This window comes from Symphodus melops (assembly GCF_947650265.1).
Source record: "Symphodus melops genome assembly, chromosome: 1".
Taxonomy (NCBI): domain Eukaryota; kingdom Metazoa; phylum Chordata; class Actinopteri; order Labriformes; family Labridae; genus Symphodus; species Symphodus melops.
The window spans coordinates 10709209-10727452 of NC_136691.1; the positions used below are offsets into that span (position 1 = coordinate 10709209).

The 18244-nt window shown below is 42.5% G+C and overlaps 1 long non-coding RNA gene across 2 annotated transcripts in view; it reads left to right on the forward strand.

Annotated features, from left to right (window-relative positions):
• LOC306824010 overlaps positions 1-18244 on the forward strand; it is an 80689-nt gene that overhangs the window by 1251 nt on the left and 61194 nt on the right. The gene's annotated exons all lie outside the window — the stretch shown is intronic.

The window sequence follows — 18244 nt, forward strand, 5'->3', positions numbered from 1 at the left end:
AGTAAATGATTGCGAACAATGCTAGAGGATAACACTATCATTGAAAGTCAAAGGAACTGACCCAATAAAAACACCAACAGCACTATAGGATACCCCCCCTGATGGAGTGTAGACCCTGGTGGTGGTGGAGAGGAATGGAGGCTGTGATGGAGGAGTGAGTATCTGATCCTGAATCTGGACTCTGCTGAGCTGGGATGGACGAGCGTTTGCACTCAAACGACAGAATGCCTGAGAAACCTGTTAGGTTGAGAATATCTGCTGCAGCTGCACCATTAATAGCAAGGTTTGTTTAAAGTCTAGCTGGTCTGCTGTGCTGTATGTTCATTCTTCAAAGGCTGCCCCGACACTTAACCGAGTGAACCAAAGGCTCGAGAGAGGGAGAACTGTTGCTTTCCATTCTCCAACAAGGAGCTTCCGATTCAGCTTGACTGTGTCTTGACTGAGATTTGGGGATCCCTCTTAAAGGTGCAGTGAATTTTCATTGTGAGCTAAGATTGTAAGATTGAATTCCATAGATAATACTTTAAGTATACATACCTGTGTGTCCAGGTAATCAGAGCAGAGAAAATGTTTATAAGTCACTGTGTGTTTACTTCTCAGGACGTTGTAGCTCTTAGCTGAATCTTTGTTTTGTTTCTCTCCTGCGTTTCTTACCCCAATTCCCAATATGAATGTTTCCCATTGAAAGCACTACAGCTACAGATAGGCTGGGAACTTTTTTTTTTTTTTATTGTGAATTAGTTGTCAGAAATAGAATAGAATACCAAAACAGTGTAAGTGTAGGAAACAATGCACAGTGTAGTATTTTGAGGTTTCCTTACCCTTATTAATAACATAGTAGTGCAATATTTAACCATGAAAGCTGCAGCACTGTTTACACTATACATTCTGTATTCACCATGAAGATTTAAGATCAGGTCAGACTGGTAGGATGAGCCTTTCAAGTTTTCAGCCGGTGACCATTTTGTCATATTGTGCCATCGTGTGGTTCTTCATTGAAAGTGCAGTCTCTGATAATTGGGAATCCCATCCATGATGCATCAGTCCCCCGGTCACCTCAGAAACAGACAGATTATCTGACAACACTTAGTCAGTTTTATTGGATGACCACAACTATCAAGACTGTTTTTTTCTTTATAAAAAGGGAAGATCAGGTCAGGGACTTGATCTTGAGTAAATTGAACAGTAACAAAGCTCACGCACACTGCTGCTCCCTCCCTCTACCTCTCTCTCTCTCTCTCTCTCACACACACACACACACACACACACATAAATACAAACAAGCACAAACCACACGTGAAGATTTGTCCCTCATTTGTATCTGAAGCCTTTATCCAACCTTGCCCCAGTTTCCCCCGATTTATTATAATTCCATTTTTTTCAGTCTTTCAATCTAAAGATTTGTTCCTCCTCGTTTTTTAATAATGTGCAAGCAAGCGAGGCATGTACCAGGGAGATTATGTGGTCGTCTTTGGCGTCTCGTCTTGATTACATCACAGGAACCTGATTTGATTAGGAAGAAACCCCCTGTTTCGGTATGCACTCTCTTTAGACCGAGCCACTGTGCTGATTTCTTGCTTTGTCAGAGGGGATGATCTTGATGAATATGATCTGAAAGAGAGGAAGGGAGGGCGGATTAGGTGAAAGGATTATAATTTCCAATGACTAGAAATAATAAGAAACAATAAATCCTAAGTAGATTTAGTTCTCAAGGAAACCCTGTTAGGGAAAAATCAACAGAATAAGAGACAGGACAGAGGTATTAAATAGATACAGTCAGCCTGACCTGTTTGCTCTGAGAGAGAACTTCGGCTTTTCTTTTTGTCTTTCAAACCCAAATTTACATCAACCCATCAGAGCGCTGGTGTTGGTTCAGAATGAGTTGTTTCTGCAGTTTATCTGGATTTATTCAACACTTAAAGTTCATGTTTTTTTTTTTTAATTTCATACATTTTAGGATTTTTTTGGATGATGATTCAACACTCAGTTTGTAATATCTGCAGCTCTCAAAAACACATTTAACATCAATTTGCGGTCGCACACTTATTGAACAATTTGGCGCTCGTGATCTCGCCTTTTTTTGTCTCTTTTTCAAATCATCACTTTTATCAAGGTGTGGACTGTAGTGCTTCTACGCTGCTTTAGCCTTGAGGAAATGCTGGCCGGCCTGCTTGCCCCCTGTGATGTCTCTGACCCGAGAAGGATTTAAATGAAAAACCTGATACCTTCCAACGGTTGGTAAGGTAGAGGTGTTATTAGGCGGAAAAAAATAAAAGACTGAAAAACACAAAGACTGATGTGTGAAAAAAGGAGCGTGCAACTCGTGACTCTGTCTTCATCTCCTTGGAAACTATAATTGCCAACAATAATTGCTCCGCAGTCCAACTCTTTAGTTCACACAGCCATGTCCACTACCGTCGAGATTTACCGTCTTATAATTTATCGGCATGTTGTTCTGAGCTACGGACAAGACCTCTTTAAGGACACCCTCTCGCCGTCTGTTCGGACACCCTCTGAACACACTGTATGTGTAAGTTATTGCGAAGGTGTTGATGGATATACACACAACATTGTCACATTGTGGAGCTCATAAAATGGCAGCTGCTAATGCCTCGCTGCCACAAGGTCGCGGATGAGGGTTGTGTGTGAAATCCAGAGTGGTTAAAGAGCCCTGTGCTACTTGTGGTGCTGGATAGAGGCCTCCTCACCTCGTACTCATGACCTCGTCATCACATGCTGCTGCCGGGCTGCCGTGCTAACTATGGGTCATCAGTAGGGCAGAGTTTGAGAGGTGGAGGGGGCTGTGTGTGTGGGTCCAGTGGAGTGGGGATGGAGTAATTGATAATTCGGGGCGGTGTTTGTTGGAGGGGGTTGCATGCCAAGACCCTATGTAATTGTCCATTTATTCTACTGAGCTTAGCCCAGGCAACGTACATAAATCCACATTCTGTCTGATGAAGTGACTGACTGAGACAATGTCTGCCGTCATGCCTTGTCCCTTGTCGGCCAGTTAGAGAGCCAAGCCTTAAGCCTTAACCCCCCATGTCTCCACTCCTGGCTGAGGGTTGGGTGGGGGGGGGGATGTGACGCCTGCCCGCCCGCTCTGCCGTCTTAGCCCTGTGGGCTTTGCAGGCACAGAGATTCATCTTCCACTGTTTATCCATGTGTCTTTGCTTTGGCTCAGACTGTACGCCGTAGGCCACTGTGGGCTGAGTGGGGTCCGTTGCCCTGTGTCACCCACCTAAGCTCTGCTTTCACTGGAGGGCTTAGCGCCTCACCCCTCGGCAGCTTTATGAGCAGACAGCTGGGCTAATCTGTCTCCCTCTTCCCTCCTCGCTCTCCCTGTTTTCTCTCTCCTTGGGTCTTGGCTTTTGGCTCCTTCGGTTGTCTATTTGTAGTCTCGTTTGCTCTCGTGACTTTCAAACACAGACACTGCTGTCGCTGTTTCCACTGTCCACAGACACTCCAGACTCTCTGTTTGCGACATTTTCTTTGAATGACTGAGTAGGACATTTGAGCTCGAGGGTGAAAGTTTGCTCCTGGTTTTTCCAGGTTACATTTTATTAAAGACGTCTTTGGAAAAACTTCTCTAAAGTCATTCTACTAAGTCAATATCCAAAACTCCTTTCTGTGTTGAATTCACCTTCATGTTAATGTCTACCTGTGATGAGCATGTATTCCATCAATTCATAATGAAATAGAAGTTAAACACACAGTATAACACATTTTCATTGCTTTTTAAAGGATATTATCAACTTTATCCTCCTTCATCATCTCGTCTTCCTCCCTCCCACCCTCTGTCCTCCCTCCTCCTTTTCCTCCTCTCCCTGCCTTGCCTTCTCCTTCTCTCCTTACTGTCCTCTTAAGCAGTCGGGCTAAACTTAGAAGTGACAACAGTTGCACGGTGACACCAAAGGCTAAATCAGACCACAACAATAGCTTCCCTCCCTCTCCTCTCATCCCCCTCATCTCCCCCTTTAATAGACTGCCATTGTTCTCTCCGTTCACTGTTGCTCTTTTAGGGAGTTTGTTAGCTATGCTAATGAAGGTTGGGCTTGTGTGGGTTTAGTGGATGGGGATTTGATGCTCTTTAACTGGGCACTTTTAGAAAATGAGAAGCGATCACAAGTGCGGCCAGGCGGCTATTTACCAACAGTCATATGTCACACACACGAGGCTTTTTGGGATACAGAAGAGGAAGAAATACATTTTCATGTATCGCAATTCAATTTGGTGTTTGTGTTTGTGCTCGGCAACTTTCCTCACCAGAACAGTCAGCGGGATGTAACAAAATAAGAGACTGCATCACTTCCCCTCAACTATGTGTCACAATGTCTGAGTCCTTGCAGACAAAAAAGAACAGAGTAAGACAAGATGCGGAGACTACAGTAAGTATTGTGCAGTCAGTCATCCAATCAGTCAGTGGGTCTGTAAATAGCCAAGCTGCTGGCTCCTTTGAGCTTTCCTCTAAGAGGAATTCTCTTTCTCCTTGGTTTATTAATAGTGCCTGTGCATTGTTTCCTACACCCGCTCTGCTGCAATCAAAGGAAGTTGGCCTGCGAGCTATACAGATATTTTCCTTTGTCCCTAACTTTAGCAAGCATGCAAATGTTATTTATGCGTGTGGCTGTGTGAGCATGTGCATGCTCTTAGGTATTATGTCAGGTTTAATGTTTATTTATATATGTAATCATATATGTACACTGATACATCCTTTAATTGTTTGCGTGTCTGTGAGAGTGTGACTGTAATCCACTCATTGACAGTGTGACCTTTTATTCGAGAAGCCATGTGGCTTCACAGGTTGTCACTGCATTGGAAGACGTTCACATCTTTTGGTCAGCCCGCCTGTGTCGTTACCCCACGAGGAGACGAAAACTCCCAAGTTTAAACGCTGTGTTTTTAAAGTGCCCGAAAGTAACCTCCAACTATCGTTCCAAAGTTGTTAAATGTCATTCATTAATTTAACGTGGACATTATAATCACATTTGTCTGATTGCTTTCAAGATAGTTTGAATGGACATGAGATATTGTCGCCCACCTTTTTAATAGACTAATAAGCTTTATTTGATTGGAAACTGTAACACATGAATGCTCTCCTTGAACCAGAATTGTGATTTTAACCGATGGTGCCAGCCAAAATATGACGGCCTGACTTTTCCAACGTTCCAAGGACTGATTCAGGAGCAAATCAAAGCCTCGACCACTGGCCACGGTGTTGAAATCACTTTACACTCATTAGACAAACGCAGGTTGTTTTTTCTGCAGGTGCAACACGCTCACGTACGCTTTCCAAAAAACCACAACACACAAGTTAGTCGTCCGACACACACAGACGCAGCCCGGAGTGAAGCGGGTCTGTCGTCCTGTGACCAAGTGGTGGCGTTGAGGCATCATCGGCCACTTGGAGTCTGTCAGTGACTCACCAAGGGCACAATGGAATTAGTGAGATTCTCCGCAATGTGACAGCTTGCTCTGGCTAAATGGTGTAATAATCTACCCCTCCTCTCGCAAACCTCCAGCAGCACATACCCACACACACACACACACACACACACACACACACACACACACACACACACACACTCATCACTCCCCTCCCTTTCAACACCCCCCCTCATACCAACTGGCACAGATAACATTGTCTTAAGCTATAAAAAAGATTTTTTCCCCTCCCTCCATTGCGGTAATTATTGAATTAATGCAGATGGAGAGAGACATCTGCATGTTAAAGTGTTGGCCTCTCTCTTATGCACAGCAGATGTTCCCCTGTCATTTACTCAAATTATGCTGCTTAGATACACTGAGGGACAGAGAGAGAGAGAGAGAGGGGCGAGAGAGAGAGAGAGAGAGAAAGTTACATGCTAAGGCGACATTGTCTTACAGCCGTGAGTGTCAGCTACCAAATTCTGTATCTGTTCTGTCCTTCAAGTCACAACCGCTCTCTTTATAGAGCTCTTCCTCACTGTCACTCATACAGCTGTATTTCGTCGTAAATGTTAAACTGTTTTATTATGATGGCAGTGAATTGTCTTTGCACCTTTAAAAAAAAAAAAAAAAAAAAAAAAAAGGAGACAACCCCAAAGCTTTAAATTAGTTGTGGATAAATCCGGAGTGGAACAATATATTTTAAGTTTTTTTTTTAAAACTGTTTGAAATTATGCCTGTTTGGAATGAATGCAATAATGCAATAAAATACGTGTGTCACACTGTTGGACGTTGTGTTGCACAAAAGGACCTCATTATTCTTTTATCAAGTTTTTTCAAATGTTGAATTTGTCGAGTAAGAAATGAAAACGATGACCTCTTGAAGAAATGAAAGAAGATGTAACAGTACAAAATAATTTATAATATGAACATTAGAAATGTAAAGATGAATTGTGAGGCAGTTAAACATCGATTCCAAGTTGTCACAGTTCGATATTTTAAAAATCGTAGTAACGGCTTCCGAAACCAACACCAGCCAAGTGCTGGAGTAGCCCGTTAGAATCCAACATGGCTGCTACGTGCATTAACCATGCGTTAAAGCTATGCCTATAATGTTTATTGTTTGATTGAATCAATCAACTGATAGCATTGTGCAAGTTCTATCTGTGGAAATGTTATTTTTCTTGCACAAACTATCACATAGTGTGTCGTTATCATCTGGAAATAGCGAACAAAAGTCCTCCTCCTCCTCCTGGAAGGTGTCCATGTTGCTTTTCCGACATGCAACTGGAACTGAAACACGCTCAACTCGGGTGTGACGTCATTCCCTGCTGCGACTTCCCAGGTCCGAGGTAAATGGAACGTAGCGTAGGTAAGGATGAGCCCTTTTTGTAAGCGAGCAGCAGAGTTTGAAATTTGATTCGAGCAGTCACTGAGAGCCAGTGGAAGGGGATGGAACAGCTGTGTCACATTTACTCTTTCAGGGAGGTTGAAGACCAGTCGTGCTGCTGCATTTTGTATCACCTGCAGGGGTTTGATAGTGCATGTAGGAAGACCTGCCAGTGGAGAGTTGCAGTAGTCAATGCGTGATAGAAGAGCCTGTACCAGGAGCTGTGTGGGGCGTTCTGACAGGTAGTGATTACTGTGTGCGCTCCATGTAAGCAGGATCGGTTCAAATCTGACCTTTGGCCCCTTTCCTGCACATCTTTCCCTGACTTCCAACATCTACTCTCTTTACAAAATGCACAAAAAGCCAAATTAAATTAAATCTTTTTTTTCTGATTCTGATTCTACTGTTTCTTCTCAAAGGTTGGCTGCGACCCTTATGCAGTATAAAATGCTGACAAACGCACTGCCATTACCACAAGTGCAGCCGCCATCACCCACTGAACGCGACATGACACAACTGAAAAATCAATCCCATTGATCATGTATTGTAAGCTACTCTGGGATACATAGCCACACAGACCAGGTTTTACTTTTAAATTGCCAATAAGGAAACTGCATGAGTTCCATTTAGCCTTAATCAAACAGAGACTTTACAAACAACCTCTTCAGGGTCCAAATAATAATGCAATATCAGGAAACACAGCCAAGCGAGCTTAAACCCACAGGTTAACCTTTCCACCCTCAACACGGTAAAGTTGGAACTGAAGGGACAGACATCCTCCTGAAGATTATCTGTTGATTGTATGAAGTCTGCTGTGTATGAACGTGTCTCTGAAAGTGTGTTTGCATGTGTGTGTCCCAGATGACCGATAACCAGGGGACCTTCTCCTTGGGATTATTTTTCAGGTTTTCGGCCTCATCTCTCCGGATTACGTTGAAAAAAACATTCTTGTATTATATTTTCTGTGCTTATTGTATTAATACTCTCAGGCAGTTCTGAGAAAGCTTCGTCCCATCCCTGCTTTAAGGTAATCTTCTTCCACTTGAGCTTTTAAAATGTTTTTTGGGGGAGGGGGGAGGAGGTTGTTTGCCTTTATAGAACATATTCTCTCCGACTCTTGAGGCTAGACTTAACCTCGTCTTATACTTTATTGTCCCATCAATATAGTACATTATACCTTTAATAAAAATCTGCATCTGCTTTGCTCCGTCTGGTGTTGAGTGTTATACGTAAAAGCCTTAAATCGTTTCCTTTATTGTAAAATAGCACAAATCAGCTGGTTGTCAGCTTGTGAGAACTTTAGTCTTGTAGAGATCAAGACATTTTTATTCCTGAGGATTGATGTTGTAAATTAATGGATTTTACATCATTAATCATTGTTGTCTCAAATCAGTAATATCAAGAAAAGATTTGGAATTGGGGGTTAGGGTTAGAGAGACTTCACATCGGGATTAAAGCTCCTGTAAGACACTTTAGCTGGTAATACAGAATTGAATTAATACCGATGACTCTTTATGACCCACAGAAGAAAACAAGGCCATAAGCGACATGATTGCTTATTTTTCTTGCTTATGTCTTTCTAGGGTAGGTGTCAGAAGAGGAGCTAAACAACATGCTTGTGAAACAGTGTTTGTTCCCCTGCTAAGATTCACAGTGAGCGATATTAAAAACACAACAGGAGGACATGTTTTTAAATATGAAAACCATACTTACACAGGTACACACCAAGATTAGCAAAACAGATTGGCAAAGGAGTGTAGCTTTGTCCACAGGGGGGCACCAAATTGACACACAGAAAAACTTAAAAAATATCACAGGTAGCTCTTTAAAGAATTTTTTTCATTTTTGACAAGATTCTTCTTGTGAAAGCTGCTGTACTTTACAAAACACAATACACTATGCATGGGATGAAATTCATATCTTATGTTAGTATATTTTTCTTGCTCTTACTGGAAAACACACCACCTATTTTGATCATGTGTAAGTGGTGTAATCTACTTATCTACTTTTACTTTGACCTTTAATATCATTTCAAATTGACCATCTTGAGCCATTTTAAGTAATTTGAATATTTCATTTTGGGTTACAGGAAATAGAAATGGGTCTGTTCCTATTTGCTGACATTTCAAACAACAGAAAACAAACTTGCGATGAAAAATGAACACGCTCATCAAGAGAAAAAATAATCACTTGTTGCAGAGGAAATTGTGCACAAGGGTCCACCAATGTTAGTCATAGTACTCTGTTATGAGATGGTCAAAAATAACAGATTGTGCCTCATGCAACTTGTGCCTCATTTCCTAAGAAGCATTCTGTGATTCAGCCCTTCCAAGCACAGTTACCCACACACAAACACAAAAACACTTGGTTTCCCCACTGCTCTAAAACACCAAACAATCCAGTGAAATCCGTACAACTTCCTTCTGTTCTCAAACCAAAAGCCTTAAAGCCAACAGATGCTTTCTCGTTATCATTGCCAGTTATCACTCTTAGCTCCCTCTGATAAGACTTTACTTTCTGACCCAGATGTTAAGGAGTTCAATTTACCAGATGCAACAGAAGAGCGGATGGGGAGGTGGAGGGATGAGTGCGCATCGGAAATACCCGCAGGCTTGAGAGATGAGACGTAATGTGCCTTTTATTTTTTTGGCCTGGTGTTGTTTCTGAAGCGGCGTTAGTGCAGTAAGGAGCTCAGCATCTAAAGAGGCTTTGGTGCAGGGGGAAAGTTGGGCCATATTACAGCGAGGCCAGAAGCCTGCTTGATTAATGGACCAGGATAATCACCTCATCAAATCACTCTCACTTATTAAATCTTGTTTAATATCGTAATGAGGGCCCTCCTGAGCTGCTTTGGTAAATTCGCCCCATCTCCCCGACTCACAGGCTATCTAGCTTTCCCTCTTCTCCCTGTTTCTGTTTAAACAAGAAGACTCTTGATGCCAAGTTCCTCTATGTCCCCATCTTCCTCTCCATGTCCCCTGCTTTCTCTTTTTTCTGTCGCTCGCCCTAGCATTTCCCTGTTTCTTCTCTTCTCTCATTCCTGGAATTTTTTATCTTACTTTTGTTGACTTCACAATGGCGAAACAGTACACACAATTTCTGAGGATAGTGTTGTTATATACACAGCCTTAGTCTCTTCATTTAATCTCCTTTATGATGGATGATGTGCCAGATTGTATCATCATAAATCACTGTGCGTGTGGGTCAGGACCTGCTTGAATAGTGATACCACTTCCCAAGGCTTTGGTACACTGCCGTTTATGGAAACACTTCAGGTGAGGTAATATCTCTCCTGTCTCCTTCGGTATGATTTGTGATCTCTATATGTGGTATCACGACGTACGTTGTGCTACTTCATTTGTGTGTGTAAGGTTTGTGGAATTGGCTTGGATCTCCTTTACTTGACCTTTAAGCTACTACCCAATGTGCCCCAGAAGAAAACAACATGCCATCGTCTTATTTATGGTCTTCGAGGTGGCACTCTACTGTCTTTGTAGCATAGATTTGCATGCTTGCTTCTGTCAAGGAAAAGAAAAGACATGGGTCCTTTCCTCTTTGTTTTAAAGTGCCTTTTAATGGACATCCCCTTCCACCGACCTCATCGAGAAGTTGAACCCTATCTTTGGTAGGCCAGCAGACTGTCAACAGGGATAGGGAAATATATTTCTTCCTTGCTCCACTTAACATTTTGATTGCAAGTAATTGTCTTTCTAAGGACATCTCCATCCACTGTCCTCATTCCAAAGTTGGACCAACTTAGTTGTTTTATTTCTGAAGACAAATAGGCTGTCATCAAGCAAGTAAAAGGACATTTCTCTTGCCAGTTTTATTGTGAGTTAGTGTTTCTTTGGACATCCCCTTTCAAGCTACCTCTTCCCAAAGTTGGACCCAATCCGTTGTCATTTTTGGAGGCAGCCAGGCAGGCAACAACTGGCTCAAGGTGACCAGTCCAGGCTTGAGAGGGAGGTTAGGGATGCATCTTCCCCCTGAGTGCCTCCCATTTTTTGCCTTTATTGTTGCGAAGCAGCTGTCGGGTACCTGGACCCCATCAGCGGCGCCTATGCTGGGTATCTTGGCAGCCAGGCTCCATAGGCTTTGGATACCAGAGTGAATCAATTCTTAAAGATGACTGTCTGTGTGCCGTGTCACATGGACAGGCCCAGAGTGAAGGGCTTAAGGGGGCTCTGGAGCTGGTATGCTCTTTGATGGAGAGGCTGGAGAATGAGGAGGGAGGGGAGGAAAGGAAAATAAGGGGGGGTCCTATTGTTGTGCCAAGGAATGCCCTTGACGGAGATGAAGTGGCATTGTTTTTATGTCCGTGAACTCTTTCGGACTTGGGCTGATGGAGCTGCAAGGGTGATGAACGTCTCGGCGACTTAACCGTTTACATTAACATCCAGAGAAGTGCAGCTGTACGTACATTGTCAGTTCCTCCTTAACTACGTGTTGAAAGTTGCTCTGATACGTGGTATGCATGAGGAGCTTAGCATCCAGCAGCCTTCTGAATGTGTAAAGTTTTCTCAATAATTGGGAAGCTGATGTGGCCTCTCTGTTGTAATACCCTCAAAACCAAACTCAATCTCAGCCGAGGTTGACAACAGCTATGAAGGAAATGGTGACCTACCATGCTCACAGGCCTACAGGCCTTACCTACCTTTGACCTCTGAGAAACCTGAGAAATGACTATCTTGAAGGATGACTTCATACATCCTTTTGGAGAACAATAGCCCTTGTACTACCCCCTCCCTACAAATCTACCTTGAAAAAAGCAGGTTTATTAATAGTTCAGAGCAGGGTGCTTGGGGCAAACTCCACCAGAAGGTTAAGGATGAGGGGAGTTAACAAACAGGGCTCAGCAGCAGCGGCTTCTTTTTTAGAGAATGAGCCTCATGCTAGTCCCGTGTCCATATCCATTTCATGACAAATGAAATACCAAAGGCCCTGGCCAGAAACAATGGCTTGTTTGGCTGGCTGGTGGCAGTATGGGAGGTGGTGGAAGGGGGTGGAAGGGGGTGGGCAAGGAGGCTAAGACTGGCTTCCAGCCCCTGCAGCTGTCCCGGTTGTCACTCCTTGTCTTAAGGCTCACTCCTGGCTCAACTGCACATATGCGTGTGTGTTTGTTTGTGTGTGTGTGTGTGTGTGTGTGCATGCATGATTCCAAGCCTTGAGAGATAGGCGATTCACGGTACTCTACAGCATCTGAAAAATGGCTCCAGACACAAAAGGCACGTTGAATGCCGTTAAGACCCCTTCGGTATGGACCAGACCCCAGGCATGAGGTCATCATCCTTGGTTTAGCAGCCTTTGTCCTGCGGCCTGATTGACGGGAGGGGTGGCTATCAAAGACAATTGTGGGATCTGATACATCCATGGATGTCACTCAAGATTCAGTATCTCTCTTTCAGTAAAGATACTTGTGATAATGTAGCACGTTTGACCTTGAATTACAGTTATTTCAATCACAAAAGAGTGCATAAAAACAAATCTCCTGCTAATGTTAATTACATACCGACACACAGTTTCAGCTAAGCTTCATCTAAGCTTGCTAACAGTTTTGCACCTCCTTTATGTGGGCCTTATCCTTAATATGAATCATAAAGTCAGTGAATCTTTTAATCTGTGTTAATAACAGGTGATAAACTTTAATACGCCGCTAATATTCCACCAGTATACCAGTGCGTGTGTTGCAAAGGAGAAAGGCAAATCTCGTCCTGCCTCTCTCTCTGCGCCCCCCCCCCCCCCCCCTTCTCTATTCCCCCCTTATGTCTCAGAGATTAGCCTTTGCTCAAACACCTCCTGTTCATCTAAGTAATTAAAACATCAGAATTACTGGATTATAAACTGCTTTCGATTTAATCCAGCACTCGATGCTCCAGCCATCTTGCCAAATGGGTCAATAGGAAATATAATGGGCCTCTGTGATTTCTGATTCAGGGATCTGGAAGTTGCAAAGGATGCCAATAATGGCTATTAAAAGAGATGTGTGTGTGTGTGTGTGTGTGTGTGTGTGTGTGTGTGTGTGTGTGTGAGAGAGAGAGAGAGAGGGAGAGAGAGAGAGAAAGCGATGGAGAGAGCCCCAGACCGGCTTTGCCCTGAGTGCCATCTGTCTTGGACCCACTAGACCCAGTTTAGACTGGAAGAAGCCAAACCAGTGCAGTCTCTATCGCTGCCCCTGATGCACTGGTAAACTATCACACAAGCACGTACACACATGCACACACATGTACACACACGCGCGCGCACACACACCTCCTGTGACCACATCCTCCATTGAAGTGCATTTTGAGTTTGAAATTGCGGATGTATGAAAAGCAGTTCTTTGATCTTCTTTTGAAAAGTTTATGGCTCATACAAACATTTGTCTGAGTGTAAGCCGTTTTTGTGACCTTAAAACAGGTGTTTGCCCTTTGGGCCCTCGATGCAGGTTTAAGGCTTTTTTTTTATCAATGGATGTCCTGGTGTAATTTATATATCATTTATCCTGCTATTGTCTACCTTCAACACATTCTCGTGTGCCCACACCTTTCCTTTTATTCAGTTCTAAAAGGAAGTTCTTCTGTCCTCACTTTCTACCCCCGGCTAACCTCATCTTGGCAGTTAAAAGTGAAGGTTTTCTGTGGGGATTCACTCCTGCTGTCTTCTCACCTGTACTGTCTATACTCATTTTGGAGTTTCAGTATGTGCTTGGCATGATTTGCACGTGCTTGTGAATGCGAGTTTTCACACCGTTGTCTCATCATACGGCCTGTTTTTAGTGTGTGATCTGTGTTCACTGCAGCATATTTCTGCCATATGCGTGTCTGGTTGTTTTTTTTCCCCGTGTGTTCATTATGGTTTGTGTTTGTGTTTCTCGCGACAAGGCCTCCAAGTTGACACTGTGACAGTTCCTCGCGGAGCGACAGAGGGGCCTTGCCATCCAACAACAGAGGCTTTGTCACTCTGCTCTTCTTGGCTTGTTATGGACTTCCTTCCTTCTCTCTTTCTATCTCTCTCACTCTTTCTCTCTTTTTCTCTCGCTGTCGCTGTCTCTCTCTTTTTTACTGAGCCCATTTTCTTGTCTGAAGTCTTAATTTGGAGCGCTGGCCAGTGGGGAGAGGGAAGAGAGGCGAGGGGACCAAGGGAGGGAAGAACTGGTAGAGGGAGGGGGGGGGGGGGGGAGAGAGGAGAGGAGCTGCAAAGTGGTGATGGCTGCAGATGGACGGCCCTTTGTTCCTCCTTTCCCAGGCTCCTCTCTTGAGCCTCTGAGGCTCCAGTTGCGTTGGAGGCTTCCAGAGAGAGAGAGAGAGAGAGAGGAGAGAGAGCGAGAGCGAGAAAGAGGCTGTGAGGAAAAGGGGGCACAATGATCTGTCCAACCGGAATCTTCCAATTGCACAAAACAAATGCACACACACATACACGCAAGTCATGTGGAGATGGAAAAGAAAGGATGTCGCCGAGAAAGAAAGAACTCACAAATGATCAAGAATATAAAGGTGCAGAAAATGCATCAGATGGATATGAAGAAGATGTCCAAAACAGCACACACAGAGTATAAGCTGCACACACTGACCACTAGGTGTCCCTATCCCTGATGCCAAATGTGGACAACACAGAGTTAATCCCACAGTGTGCCACTGGCTCCGGAGCCTAAGTGTTGCTCCATCCACAAGAGATGAATCCCAGTGTTTAATTACTAACACATGCAGAATGAATCCATCAATTTGTGCAGTATTAAAATCTGTTTTCATGGTTTTTCGATTGGAACCGGAGTCATTTTGGTGTGAAAAGGTTAATTCTGAGTGCAGTCATGAAATGAATGTTCTGTTAGGCAAAATAAAAGGAGATGCACAGATGCAAACCCATTGCCCTCTGCGGTAAACACAAGTCTTTTGTTTTTTTCATGGTAAGAACTTCAATAGTATTCTGCAGTTTTATTTTTCAAGCCCACAGTCATTTTGCAGGAGTAGGTGTCAAAGTGGTTCAAACGGTGGTAGGAGGATCGTACAGAGAAGAAATCGAAACGAGGTCCTTGTTTTTCTTCGTCACAAAGGTTCCTGGGCATGGGGAGTTACATCAGTGCAAGTGTGTGGTGATGTTTGCAGGAAGAAAAAAAAAAAAAATCTGTTTGTTGCTAGGTTGGCGTGCTGTAAATACCTCATCGCCACCACCTTTCCTCTAATGTTAAAGCTTAAAAATCCCACCAACTTCAGCTTAAAAACACACACACACACACACACACACACACACACTCTTAACACTTAATGGAAAATGTTCTTGAACCTGAGTGTGTGATAACAGCTGACAAACGAATGGAGGAGGGACTCGGAGACCTTGGGGACAGTGTCAACGTTTTCTGTGCCGGAGCAGGGACAAACATTGGGCAAACATTGGGAAAGACTGGCAGCCTTTGAGATAGTACCGTTGATCTAAGACTGAGGAGTTAAAGTCCACTATCTCCTGTCTGATACAGCAGCCAAGGTCTGGCTGACACACAGAGCTGCAGAATAAACATGGATATACCTGAAGACAATGACCTTTGAATCCCCAGTGGGAGAGGTGGAAAAAAAACAGGAAGTGGTGAAAGTGACTCCTGTGACTTCCTCCCTGCAGGCCAAGAATGAATCAGGTGGAATGATTGTAAGTACACGGGTCATTGTACATAAAACACACACACATTGTTCAAGAGTGGGAGGCACAGATGTGGTGTGTGTGCCTACGTGTGTGTGTGTGTGTGTGTGAGCGGGAGAGTGAGTCTTCAGATGTAGCGACAGATGGTATTTGATTACAGAGCAGACGGTCGGTGTTGTACAAAGATGCTGTCTCAGCCCAACCTAAGGAGCTGTAGCCTCCGGTTAAGGCGAGCGGAGGGAGCCAGGCAAAGGACGAGAGGGAAAAGAAACACTTTAGAGAGAGTGAAGGGAGAAAAAAAAAATATAAAAGCCAGCAAGCAAGAAAGAAAGGCACAAAAGAAGCAACTCCAAAAATGAGCATCAAAGAAAAAGGAATGAAAAGCAGAGAGGCAAGAACAAAAGGAAGAAAAGGAACAGAGGAACGTGCAGGCGTGGTTGAAAGTACAACAGAGGTCATGATGAGAAAACCGCAAAATGACGCAGAGAGAACACACTGAGCCTTTTCAAAATAGTCTTGTATTTTCCTTGAGAGAACCCCTCACTCATCAGAATAGAGAGAGAAGAGTAGTTGAAATAGAGAAGATGAAATTTGTCAAAATGTTTTCAGTATTTTCTTTTACATCTTAGCTGAAATATTAATTACTATCATTAAACAACAAAGGGACATGCACACAATTCATGGATTGTAGTTCGAGCTGGAGAAATAACTTAAATGACCAAATGAATTGACCAAGAAATCATTTAAAACTAAAATGATCATCAGCTCACACGTTTGGTTGCTTTCTAGTGAAATACAAAAACACTATAATTTCCAGTTTCTTCCATTATAATATTTAAAAAAAAACCTTAAGTCAAACATGAATGTAGCTATTTGAACTCTGAATAAAAGTGTATTTAAAGTTTCTGTTGACTTTGTTAATTTATAACTTCACACAGACATTGTATGCATTGTACATCTTGTACACAATGTAATTATAAGGTATTATTATGTGATAATGAAAATAGTTGTACGTTGCAGTTCTACTTTAAAACAACCACCAGCTATAGGATGTTTTTTTGTTGTTTTTGGATTTAAAGAACGTATAGCAGAGACTGAAGAAATATTTGGAAAACCATGCACTTTATTTCCAAAGATATTGAGAAGATGTTTTCCTAGTGTGTGTCTGTATGTCCTGCATATAGTGAGTGTTGCTTCTAGTTCCATTAAACATCACCAGTAGTCGTCTGTGGAGAAAACTAGACATGGAAGCTGCTGCTCTCCAGTGAAAACCCTTATTAGTGCGTTGAGTCACCCAGAGAGCAGAGCAGCGATGATTCACTCCTACTGTATAGAGTCACTACAATAAATGCAAACATTGTAGTAAGTACATTGGCAAGTAAAAAAATCTGACAAACAAGATGGGAGACACGAGGATGGTATATCTTCACATGACATAAAATGAATCCCGTCTTTCACGCACACCCACACACAGAAAAAGGACAATAGTGATAAAAATGAGAAATCATAAGTTGACATATTTTACTCTCTTATTCATTTTTATTTCCAATTTTTATTCATTTTGCACAAGCTTGCATATATACTGCACATACATTCAGTTCATAGAGGGTGAAGGCACGAAAGGCAATTTGACTACTGGTTGTTTTTCGGGCTGGGCCAAAGCAATACAAGGGGAAAAATCTCAAGAGAAAATACAAAACTGCTTCAAACTAGTTTCGGCTTTTCCAGCCCACCCTCGGCCCTGTTTTGGAATTAAACATAACAACCATTATTTAAATATAATAAAGTCCAGTTCCATTTAGCTGCCAAGATCTCAATTGTTGCTGTTTCTCAATTTAATAGTCATTTTTTAAATTCAAAATTTAGGTATATTAGGATTAAAATCTGTAAATTGGTTCTACTCAATGAAATGTGGTACAGCCTTCCCTGTTTGGAAAAAAAAACAAAAACAAAAAAACAACACCAAATAAATTAGGATAAATTAAACCAATAAATTACACAAAAGTCTGCAAGACAAAAAGACACCAATAACAGAAAAAAAACAGCCATGTCATGAGTTTTATTTTACAACCTGTGTGTAATACTCATTTTGTTTGAAGCATGGCTGTTCCAGTTGGAATTACTGCACTAAAATGTAATAATGTCATACAAAAAAGCATAAACAAAACACTATTTACATAACATATTGCTAAGTTACACAAAGGCAGTATTTATCACTGTAAGTCCACATCATTGATATTTACAGAAAAAAAAGAGCAATTTCATAATAAGAATAAAAAAGGAATTACTACTCAAAGCATCGAGAAACAAAAACCTTTTCAAACAGGTCAGAAAACAGATTTGAGGAAATTATCGCACACACACACCAAACACACATTGCCAATGCTTAATGAGAATCATTTACATGTCAGGATGGTACTCCCAGGGGCGGGGGAGGGGCTACAGTGTTGAGAATTGTGTCACTCACTGGTTCACAGGTTCTCATAATCGGTCTTTTCTCTCACACAGACACAGTCATATGCATCTAAACACACACACACACACACACACACACACACACTCACACACACGATGCAAATCCTACAGAATTTCCATAAAAGTCCAAACTTTCGCTGACTGTTTGAACCCGGTAAAAAAGGGTATAAATCACTTTTTTTTTTCTCCATCTGCAGTCTCTTTAAAAAAATGTTACTGTACATGTGCCCCCTCCATGACACTACACTTCTGATGACACTGAGTTCCTGTCTCCAAATCTAGAGCTTAGTCTGAACCAGTCTGCACTTGTTTTTTGGATGAGACCTGGTCTACAGACTGCCAACG